This window comes from Lactuca sativa, chromosome 8 (assembly GCF_002870075.4).
Source record: "Lactuca sativa cultivar Salinas chromosome 8, Lsat_Salinas_v11, whole genome shotgun sequence".
In the NCBI taxonomy this organism is placed as follows: Eukaryota; Viridiplantae; Streptophyta; class Magnoliopsida; order Asterales; family Asteraceae; genus Lactuca; species Lactuca sativa.
This window is the reverse complement of record NC_056630.2, coordinates 208,028,102-208,038,785: the sequence shown is the minus strand read 5'-3', so window position 1 is coordinate 208,038,785 and position 10,684 is coordinate 208,028,102. Positions and strand designations below refer to the sequence as shown.

At 33.7% G+C, this 10,684-nt stretch overlaps 1 pseudogene; it reads left to right on the top strand.

Annotated features, from left to right (window-relative positions):
- The first annotated feature begins 1,687 nt into the window (after positions 1–1,687).
- On the top strand, positions 1,688–2,709 carry LOC111915604 (dirigent protein 22-like; annotated as a pseudogene).
- Positions 2,710–10,684: the final 7,975 nt, after the last annotated feature.

The following is a 10,684-nucleotide window of genomic DNA, read 5'->3' as shown; positions in this document are numbered from 1 at the left end:
TTGCATAATCAAAGTCTCCGGGATCGCCTGATACAACAGCCCCATCACCAGGTAATCTTTCTCTTCATTCTTCTCTGCTCCTGGATCGATTATAGTCCATGCTTTGTGAATTCTTAGAACAACCTTCATCCTCATAGCCCAAACTGTGTAATTTGTAGCTATCAACATCGGACAGTGAACGGAGGTTGCTCCGATTTCCTTTGGTGGTGCCGAATTCGAGGACTCACCTGACATGGTGATCACTCAAATCAAAAGACTCAAAATCAGATAGGGTACTGATCTATAGAGAAACTGTTTTGTCCAGGATCCAAAACAGAAAAAAGGCGTGATCAATTTTTGGTCACATGAACTTCCCTACAGTAGAAAAACGATTTTCTGATATACGTGAGAAGATTGATCGACAATTCTTCAATTGATAATTCAATATTGCCAAAATCAAAATCGTTTACTTCCAATTCAATCGTCAAGAGAAATTGATGGAACCTCCCGTTTGGCGATGGAAGTTGAATTATAATCACGACTGATTTCAGTCGCTTGTTATCTAATCGATTGCTGATTCGTTAAGATCAAGTGCTAGATAGAAAATCGTGATCGCCTGAATCGCCAATTGCTCATGCGATTTGAGCGAGAACAACACAAAAGAACGGTCAAAAACCTTTAAACGCCATAAATCAATTGTCGACCATGACTTTGTCGATCATACTTACTCACGTTTTATTGTTTCTGTCGTAGGAAGTTTTGAAGGCTTTGATACCAATTAAAGATTGAAAACACAAGTAATATGGAATAACTCTCCGATATATTGAGAAAATATCTCAAAACTCAATTTGATGTGTTACATTCTAAAATCATAACTCGATTCTAATAATGTATATATAGACCTATATTCTACCGACTTGTAGAACTAGACTAGGACTCTTAAACTTACTTGCTTAAAAACCCATTCTTACTTGGTCTCCAAGTCCTACTTAACTTAGGATTCCTACATTTGTAGCATTGTCTAGATATTTTTTTCCTCTCATTTTAACTCTAAATCTTAAAATATACTCCATTGATACAAAACCTAAATCCTAGAAAAAAGAAATTGATATACTAAAAAAAATTCATGAAAGCATGCATAAATTCGCATGAAGATATAACAAAGCCTGTAAACATTTGATGTAAAAAAGAATATAAAGAAAGCTTGGTATACATCTATATAAAAGTAACAAAACTAACCTGGAGTAAAAGAAACATACGACATTTGAAAAAAAAAAAAAAATGACGCAGGGCGGCTGCAGGAAATTCCGGATGGGAAGGTGACTGCAGGCGGTTTTTTATTTTACTTGTAAACAAAATTTAAAATACCGGTAGATACATTTTCACCAGGGACGTTTTTGTTAAAACCCTCCTCTTGTGGGTTCACAATCTCTTTCAAAAATTATATTTGTCGTAGTCCAAATACGAAAGCAAAACGAGGGCTTCTTTCTTTTTTTAGTTTTTCTGCTAACAAATTAAGGATAGAAGTCAAAAGTCAAACAAGCCGCCAAAGATCAAATCTAAGGAGCTGCCGAACAGCAGAAGACTTTTTGCTGAGCATATTTTCTGTTTTAGATTTTGATTTTTAATGAGAACATTTTTCTTTTGCTTCTGAGCTACCGATTAAACCACTAACTGAAAACGAAACTAATCGCTGGTTAATTAAAAACATGTATTAACCAAATGTTTTGGCTATGGTTTGGTTTTGGCCTCTAACCAACCGAAACCACCCATACTCCGCTATAATTTAAAGATTGAATAGAACTATAGAAGGAAGTAAAAAAGAATACTTAAAAGTTAAAATCTCCTCCTGTACATCTAGATAGATTCTTTTCTCCCACGTAACACATTCTAAAATATACTACTAACCCCCACATTTCCTCAAACAAAACAGTAAATATTCAAACTATAACGCCTCTTTTAAAAAGAAACTAATAGAATTCAACAATGGTGATGCAACAGTATGAATTCTACCCTCCACTTGCTTCTATAAGTAAATAAGTTTCTTTCACGGAGACCAGGGTTAAACAAGTTTCAAAGACCCCACTTTTAACTCCAAATCTCCTTCTTCAATCCCAAACTTCTTGCATTTTTAGAAAAAAAGAATCAAGTCCCTAAATTTTTGAATCTTTATTGTTTAGGGTTGAGATTTCTGATATAAAATGAAGCAAGAGCACGTGATGTTCATGCTATGCGCAATTCTGATAGCATTCCCATTGGTTCAAAGCGTTTCTGAAGGGCCAGCATCACCGGGTTTGGCCTAACCTTCATGTTTGACCAACCTATGACTGTTGAGCGGGACCCACGGTCCATGATGATTGGTAAGGGCCAAGGGTTTTCTGGTTCAGCGTCTTTGGAACAACCGGGGTTTCTTATGAACATGAACTTTGTGTTTACACAAGGGAAGTTCAATGGTAGCACTCTACAGGTTTTTGGGACAAATCCTATCAGGAATCAGTTTCGGGAAATGTCTGTTGTTGGTGGTACTGGCGTTTTCCGACTAGCACGTGGTATTGCCACTTTTCGTAATGAGTCGTCATCTACTATTGAATATAATATTGTCGTGCTTCATTATTAACCTCGTTTTGGCTAATTTCCTTTCGGTCTTTTTAGTGTTCTAATTTTTTTATATGAGAAATAAGGCGTTACAAGCGGAGACTTTCAATCAGTTAAAGGGTAAACTTGGAATGGAGCGTGTTTAGCTTAGAGTGAAGTGTTAAAGTATAAGCTTAAACTGTTAGTTAGTACATGGAGTACTCTGAATCGTTGTGTTGTTTAATATTAATAATTAATTAGTATAAATATGAAAGAAATAATCGTGTGTGCGGTTGCTGCAATTAATAAAAAGTTGAGATTATAAATCTTCTTGTGCCGGCCATTTGGAATCTCTATTATAATCAACATTTGACTCGTTTCCTTTTGTTCTGTTTATTTTGCTAATTTTTATATACGTATATATCACTACAAGAAATACAGCCATTACCGGCCACACTAATATTAGTGGCGACATTACCTTTATCGGCGACAAATTGAAATGTCGCTGCTAAAGGTCTTGTTGCCGCTATTGGTGTCGCCGGTAATGTCTATCTATCCGAATCCGCGCTTTCACGTTCTGGTGAACGCCAACCATTTGATCATTTTTCTAATCCAATGGCTGAGAAACTCGTGGAACGCACAAAACCAATACCGGCGACAATACGTCGCCGCTAAAGACCTAAATTGTCATCGCTAAAGGTCGAAAAAAATGCGCCTTCTTTTCCCTCTACGTATGTCGCCGCTAAAGATTGGATGTCGCTCGTAAAGATAGGATGTAGCCGGTAAAGGTCGACGTAGATTACACCCACTTGCTTCCTCTTTCTGCTTCAATCTGCTCTAATTTTGTTCCATTTTCTCGATCATTTGATCTGACGATTCTCCCTTCCTCCAACAATTCTCCCTCATTTAACAACATCTACTAGAAGAGATATCGCCGACCACCGAAAACTTCCCCTCTCCGGCCACCGACACTATTGCTTTTGTTGATTTCCTTCTCTCGAGTTCGTGTTTCCTTTCTCATCTCTTCCTTTCTTTCTATTTTAATGTCAATTTCCATAAGAATTTATGATTAATTGCATTTTTGTTTTCAAAAAGCTCTTTTCCTCTCCGATCACCACTATTACCATCGGTTGTTGCTGTCACCGACATCAACTACCACCACCACTGTTACAGCACCGAAGCCTACCACCACCAGTTGAAAGAGGGAAAATTTTTGGAAACCACAGGTGCATTTTTTTTGTAATATGTTTTATATGTGCTCATTTGTGTGTGTATTTTGTATATATATGTGTGAAATATGTTATATGTGTGTGTATCTCATATATATGTGAGTGAAAATTGTGTGTATTTTATATATGTGCGTGTATAAAAAACATGTATATGTGTATAATGTATGTATATATGTATTTGTATGCACTTTAGATTGTGTTCATGGTTGTTTTATGTGTATAAAAAGTATGTATATATGTGTATAATGTATATATGTGCAATTTAGAGTGTGTTGATGGTTGTTTTATGTGTATAAAATATATGTATATATGTGTATAATGTATGTATATATGTGTATAATGTATGTATGCGTGTATTTGTATGCAATTTGGAGTGTATTTGTATACAATATGTAAACTACAATGTCATAATGGAAAAAAGAAACAAAAAACAAGTAGGAAGCTATTATTGAAAATGTTATTTAAAGTAAATTACTATAATACTTCCTATGTAATCTGTATTTGTAGATAAATTGGTAATTATTAGTTTGTTGGTTTGTTAGTTTGATAGTTAGTTTAACATAGAAGGTTAATGTTAGTTAGTTTGTTAATTTGATAGTTTGTTGATATATAGATAAATTGGTAATTGTTAGTTTTCTTATCATTTGGTAATTTTAAGTTTGGTTTAAGTTAATAGGTTAACTTACAAGTTTATATATTGTTATTTACTATGTAGTTGGAGAATCTTCGATCAATGTCCAACGATCCGGAGTCAACTGTGGAGCGTTTAGGATGGAACAACAGTGGCGGGGATTATGACACGTCGTATTAGTTTTATCTTTTATTAGAGATTGTAGTATGACATAAATTTATAAGAATTTTGTTATTTATTTTGATGTATGTATGCTATTATAAAACTTGGATGTTATGTAATCGTTTTTCTGCATTTAACGTTATTTTGTATCGTTTTTCGGACAGCCGAGATTGGCTGCTTAAAAAATGATAAAAAACGGCAATAGCGGCGACTAGAGCATTAGCGGCGACACGTGGCATTAGCGGCGACTCAATAGCGGCGACTTGTCGCCGATAAAGCTATTAACGACGAGTTTGGTTAGCAATAGCAGCGATTTTTTTCGCTGCTAATACCCTTTTTTCTTGTAGTATATCTTAAATTTGTGTTTGATGCAGTTCAAAAAACAATTGCATTGAATATAACAGTTTTATGTAAAATTTTAATCTTTGATTGTATATATATGATAGTAGTTGGTGCATGTATTTAAAAAAAATTGACTTAGGACATCTACAATGCATTAAACTTATTAGAATTTAATGCACTGACACATCATCTTTTTATTTACTATGCCACTCTACGTTAGAGTTTAATGAAGTCAATAGAGTTTAATGAAATATATATCTAATAGATTTTAATGATATATATATATATATATATATATATATATATATATGATAGTTAAGAGGTTTCATTTTTCCTATTAAAGAGTTCATTGGTCATTGAACTTTATATCCATCGAATGACATCATAATATTCTATAATGATAGGGTTTAATACATTGAATAACAATTAGGCATATGCATTATGGATGCTCTTAATATACATACACATATGCCAATTATTATTATTATTATTATTATTATTATTATTATTATTATTAGTATTATTATTTTGGCTAAAATGCAAGGTGTCAAAAATTATCCTAATGATATGTAAATCGAATTATATATAATAGAATTGTGGCCCATTATCATGAGTTTGTTGCGATTTCAACATCAATGTAAAGTAAATAGATTTCTTCATGGAAATAAAGAGATAGACGTACATACTTATGGAAAACTCATAGATTGTTTTGAAGTAGATGCCATAGGATTATCCTTGATTGCGAATTAATTATGACTGATTAGTGTGCTCATAAAGTCTCCTCCTTGGGACCAAAAAACCTAAAAAATGGTCCATAAAGCACAAATCATGAATGACAAGGAAAACTTTGAGCTTTTTACCTCCAAGTAAAGCTCCAACCTCAGTAGAACTTAGATCTAAACTTGTACTCCAACTTATAGCCTCCTTAATGACCTTCTCTTCTTCTTCTCAAATACACAAGGATAATATCAAGCTTAAAATAACACACAATCAAGCTTAGAACGATGGTATTGCTATCTTAGGGTTTCACTCTTTGTAAAATGGTGGCTGGGGTGAAGACCATAACATTCCTTTTATTGTCCTCAAGTCACATTAGGGTTTTGAGTCTGGGCCAGCTCGCCCAACGTAACTTTGGTACGCCCAGCGTACCTCATTGAGTCCGCATCCAATATAAGCGCATGAGTACGCGCAGCGTACTCTTCAGTACGCCAAGCGTACTCATTTGCAATATTTTTCACTTAGGGGCTAAACTTGCAAATTTTGTAAAGAAGAAGGGTAAAATAGATGTACCTGAATTTCGGGATGTTACACACCACAGTTTTATCCTAGGAGTTTGTTCAGATGTTTGATATGATATTGACATTAGTTTGACTTGATACTTTTACTATGGCGTTTTGAGAAATACAATTCATGGTTTTATTGTATGGCATTGATATTGTGGGTTTTAGTAATATTAAAACAAAAAATTTTGGGTTGCATTTTTGGAATGTTTCACCCAAGGTTTTATAAATATTTTATAAAAGTTTATAACTTTTATAAAAGGATTTATAAAATTACAACAAACTTAGTTATCATTGCATGTGGGAGCTTAAAGATCATATGAAGAACAAGTTGTAATATTTGGTCCCCTTGTCCCTTAGCAAAGGACTTAACACTTTTGTGTTGGCTCACAAAAGTATATATAGTCTAAGGCTTGTTTATATCAATTGCATGCTTTTGTTGTTTATTTTTCAAGTAAATATTTTGTGTGGTTGATAATTTAGTTTTTCACAAACTCAAACTAGTTTTTGGACAAAATAAACATCACATGGAGTTTGATTTTCAAATTGTAAAATATGGACATCAAATGTAACATAATTTAGCCATAAAAATAAAACCGGTTTTATAAAAATTGTTAATTACGGCAACTTTTGAAATATTGAATTATTGTTGTAAAAATCATGTTTTTATAACTTATTAAAACTCCAAAGTATTATTTAATGAAATGAAGTTTTATTAAACAATATTAAAAGGGTTCTACATGGCTCAAATGCAAACTTAATGCTAGTTATTAATTTTAAAATTGAACAAAGCCAAAATATAAAAACTGGGGTTTTTTTTATAAGAACCTTAAAAGTGATTTTTTGAAAATTGATACCATGACATATTGGATGCATGAAATTGTCATGATATCACATGTTTTAAATAGAATAGTAAAACATACAAATCTCTTTTCCAAATTGCAAGTCTATGCCATCCAATTTTAGAAATATTTGCACGTCACTTGTATAATGTTAGCGGGATAAAGGATATCTAATCATTAGTATTATCTTTTGATGGCCAAAGTATTTTTACGATTTCTATAACCAAGTTATTGTTGGATTAGTGTCTAAGTCCATAACTATTTTGGTATGTACTTGACCCGATGGTGCATGGTCCTTTTGGGTTGCCTTCACCAAAGCAACTTGATAGGATGAATTATATAGAGAAATGATTAATTATGATTTATTAATATATTATGAGAATAATATATTAAAGGAGAAATCATATTGGTTAATTAATATTAGTCAAGAATTAATTGATAATTAATTTTGTGGCAAAAGAGATTAATTAAACCTAAGGGACTGGAACTGTAATTATAAGATAATTACGTTTGGGCTATGGATCACCTTGGAATAATAGGTTGGACGAATTCCATGGGGAAACCCATTAGAAATCGTCCAAGGGTTATACTAAAAGGGTCCATGGGCTGCTTAGGGCTTAAGCAGTCAGATTAGGGTTTCCTAGTTGAAAACCCTAATAGGCTACATGTATATATAGTACCCTTAAGCCCCAAAAACGTGGATAAGAGTTCCTCTAGGGTTTCTAGACGTTTTTTGGCAGCCTCCTCTCTCCTTGTTCTTCATCCTCTTGCTCTTGGTGTTTGTGAGCCATTAGAGGAGTGACAATTGTGACTCTAAGCTTTCTAAAGTCATTGTAAGGAGGAATTGAGATTGTTATTGCTACATAACAATCAAAGGTAATTCTCTAAACCCTAATTTCAGTTTATAATATGATAGATCTAAGATTGTAAATCTTGGATACATTGCATGTATAATAGAGAAACCTAGATCCAAGCATTAGGGTTTGCATGAGCATATAGGATGTTCTTTTAGCTAAAACCCATCAGTGGTATCAGAGCCTTGATTGGTTTCAATTGTATGTGATGCTATGTTGAATTATTAACTGAAAATCGAATTCTGGCCTTCTGTTCGAACTGACTCGGTGAGTCAACCCTACTCGGCGAGTTCCAATGTGTGACTCGGCGAGTCGGAGCGTCAGACAGAGGGAATTTTGGGATTTCTTGCTGTTTTGCTAAAGGATTAATACCAAAAACGTATTTTTATGATAAATTCCGATTTTTATTATATTTGGGTGATTATCCATCATAAAACAAAAGATAATTTCAAATCTTTCGAATAATAGTTTCCTTATATGATAAATATGGATTATTTAAACTATTTGGTAATTATCTTATGGGATTATGTCAAATATAGATAATGACAAAATTAATTGTTTAATTTCTATTATTTGTTATTTGATCCTTGTGTTGTGAAAAAGTTTCAATTGTGCCCATATAAGTTTTATAGTTTAAATTAGAACTTAAAAGTTTTGGTTTTGAAATTTAAATAGTTAAAACCCTAATGTTTTGAAATGGTTTAAAACTTGTCCTCAAGTTTTTGGAATTTAAAAGTTGATTAAAAGTTTAATTTAGAAATGTTAAATTCTAAAACCCTAGTATTGTTTTGAAAAGTTCAAATCACACCCTTATGGTTTTATTAATTAATTAAATTGTATAATTAAAAGAGGTTTAATAAATCAATAAAGTTTTGGTTCACAATTTAATTGAATTAAAAGTATAATTGTTAAATTAGACCACCTAGTATTTTAAAAAGTGTAAAATACACCATATACTATATATAACATTAAAAGTCTAACATTATATATATGTATGAGTAAAAGTCAGTCTTACCGTTAGTAGGCCTCATTCACGAAGCTAGTCTATAAGGAGTGTTTAAGGAAATTGCCTATAAAATGGCGATTAAATAGGTATCCACTCTTATCCACCGCACTCTTGACTAGTGGAGGTTCGTTAGCCGAACGGGTAGGATAGGACAGAAACCTTCCATTATAAGTATAATGAAGTACAAAAGTAACTAAATTTTTTACAAATTCCCAATCTTAGTTACTCTAGGAAGAAGTGAATTGATGCAATTCCATGAAATTACACTTTGTACCCTTGCGAAGATGTTAGTGGAGCGTGTGTGGTTAACCGGCACACTAAATGGGTCTAAGAAAAGGTAGCAAAGGGTGACTCAATGTTTTTCATAGTTCGGTGGAGCGTGTGTGGTTAACCGGCACATCGAATAGGTGACTGTAACATGTGGGGGCACCATGTAAGTTTGCATGGTTATTCACACCCTGTTTTGTGATCCTCGGCATCCCGGTCAGAAATCGAGGGGCATATCGAGATTTAACATGCCATTGAAAAGTTCAATGAATCTCAAAGGATCTAGGAGTTTTCAAAGCATTTAAAACTTAATCTGTTTTTCGTTTTTCATAGTGGAAAATTTGTGAATCGTCATTCACTTACCTTCAAGTGTTCTTCAATTTGGGTTACGGCATCCCTCTCCCAAGTTGTGGAATATTGTGTTGGGTCCTAGCCTTAATATCTCATTTGGGTGATTTATTAAGGACTCAATCAATCAACTAACTTGAATTTTATTTTTCTCCCATTTTGTAGATGTCAAAGTATGACAACTATTGTCTTCCCAAATCCCGTGGAACAAGCTTTTCACATGAAGATGATATTCCACGATTCGATCGAGGAACACAAGATCATGCTTCACTTCCTCCACCTCCTCCTATTATTCTCCCTAACCCACAAGTTCAAAAGATTGAAAAGTTCAAACTCACTCAAGCCCTTTTGGCAAGTAAACATGAAGAAGGAAAGTCAGTGTGTGCACACATCCTAGAGATGAAGTCAGACATTGATAGATTAAGAATGTTGGGATCTATTGTCTGTGAGGAGCTGGCTGTTGACTGGGTTCTTCAGTCACTTCCTGACTCATATAGTGAGTTCATAAGAGAGTACTATATGATGAACCACGACGTAACCCTCATTGATCTCACCTATATGCTTATTGCTGCTGAATCAGCAATGATTGGGCGCACTGGAAAAGCAAAGTTGATTGGTGGATCTGCCTTCCAGACCTCTATGGATATAGGCAATGGCAACGAAAGACATGCCATGATCGAAAAGTTTGATCATAAGAGAAACGCAAAGCTAGAAGTAGTTCCGTGTGCTGTTCCAAAAGAGTCAATTTGCTTTTATTGCCAAGAGAAGGGGCATTAGAGACGAAGCTGCCCTATTTACCTAAGACATCTAAGAGATGGGAGAGTCAAAAAGTATGGCTCTACTTTAGGTAAAATCCATTAACTAACACTTTTAAGTTCCTATTCTAGATTCTTAATACATGATGTGATAAGATTACATTTCGATGTTTTGTAGGATCAAAGAAAAGAGAGGAAACTTAAGGGAAGAAGTGAGCGGAATCTAATCGTGAAGAAATGGATTTTGATCGCATTACTTAAAGATTAGAATCTTGAGCTACTACTTAGAGTTAGAATAGATTGCTAAGAAATATATATTAACATAGTTTTTCGATTGAATTGCATTGTAAGGACAAATTTTTCCGCAATAAAATAAAATTTGATTTTATATTATCCTTGCAATGGCGTGTATGAA